The sequence below is a fragment of the Oryzias melastigma genome, linkage group LG1 (genome assembly GCF_002922805.2).
Source record: "Oryzias melastigma strain HK-1 linkage group LG1, ASM292280v2, whole genome shotgun sequence".
NCBI classification, from domain to species: domain Eukaryota; kingdom Metazoa; phylum Chordata; class Actinopteri; order Beloniformes; family Adrianichthyidae; genus Oryzias; species Oryzias melastigma.
Genome location: NC_050512.1, coordinates 5,517,873 through 5,519,330, shown reverse-complemented (window position 1 = coordinate 5,519,330; position 1,458 = coordinate 5,517,873). Strand labels below are relative to the sequence as shown.

Genomic DNA, 1,458 nt, shown 5'->3' with positions numbered 1-1,458 from the left:
GCCCCGTAGCCCTTCCCAGCCTTGTTGAACTCTACAATTTTGTCTCTGGTGTCTTTGGTCGGGTCTTTAGTCTTGAACATGTTAGTAGTTGGAGTCTTTCTGATTAAATAGAGTGGACAAACTTCTTAATGCAGCTAACCACCTCAAAAAGATGCTTCAAATTTAAGAGGAGTAGAAATTAACAATTTAAAGCTTTAAAACATCAGTAATCTTCCTTGCAGATTTTATCTATCAAAGGCTATTTTTAGAACAAAACTCCCACGTCAAAAAAGGGAACATTGTGGTCTAAGTCCAGTGCATCCCACCGACTGCCTCAAAAAGGCTAATAAAGTAACAAAACAGACTAAGTTGATTTTGCAATGCTTTATTTAGCCACAGAAAAGGATACACTTGCAGAACAGCAAAAGATTACATTTCTTAATCAACCCCATTATGCCAATAGATTAAAATGATTTCATTATGATTGAAAAGTAAAGCAGAAAGGACAGATGACCTGCATTAAGGTTTTCACTTCAGCAGATCTCAAGCTAATGCCATTTAAGGATAAGAAAGCTCAGAGAGTTTTCACTAAACCTTCTTCTCACAAATCCAGTAGTTTGCGATTGTCCATGGTGCATCATTCCAGCTGTTGTAAATATCATAGAACTTTATTTCCACATGACCTTCCTGGTTTCTAGAATTGTTAGGTTCTCTTGGAGACCAATAGCTGGCTCTGAAAACAGAAACAATCACAAACAAAATGTAATTTTAACCACACATTTCTTAAATGAGCAATCTTAATTAAACTGCATTTTACCTTGATGACAGGTAACTTCCATCCACCCATCTCCAGTTGGATCCTGACCTGTACAGTCCAATCCAGGCCTTGCGTTTCAGTCCTCTGGTGAAGTTCTTTGTTATGAAGACGGTTAAGTAATTAGTTTAGAAATGAAACACAGTTTCAGAGTATTCAGTTTGAGTGTTTCAATATAAACTGTTGTTTGATCTTTTTGTTCAGCATTTGTTATGGGAAAGCATTTTGTTTTCCAATATTTCCATATGAATCAGCGAGAAAAGGTTATCAGTGTTCAAACGGAAACTTGAGGGAACTCACGTTTTCGAAAGCATCATTGACGACCACCAGGTCGGCTCCCCTTGCGGTGCAGTAATTACGACTGGCCTGCCAGTTTGCGGTGCTTGTAGAGACGTAATAGAAACTTCCACGGTAATATTTCCATCCGTAATTGTTATACCTTACTGTTGTTGAAGAGAATGTTTAAAGTTAAACAGCAATATTAGTCAATAAAAAAATAAATTAAAAAAAACTTTCCACTTCACAAATAAGTTTATATATATTATATTTTATCTTGATTAAAGAAATAAACAGAAATAGAAAGACAACTCCTGTGATTAAAAGAAGTTTTAAAAAAATGGTAATAATGGTATAAAAATTGGTATTAATCCAAAGAAACAAAAAAA

General features: G+C 35.2%; 1 long non-coding RNA gene across 1 annotated transcript; it reads right to left on the bottom strand.

Annotated features, from left to right (window-relative positions):
• Window positions 1–401: 401 nt before the first annotated feature.
• LOC112157812 lies at window positions 402–1,378 on the bottom strand. The gene is made up of 3 exons (XR_002921214.2): window positions 1,094–1,378; window positions 797–891; window positions 402–712 (listed from the first exon to the last, which is right to left on the bottom strand). It is a non-coding gene; the product is annotated as an uncharacterized LOC112157812 (long non-coding RNA).
• Between the last annotated feature and the right edge of the window lie 80 nt (window positions 1,379–1,458).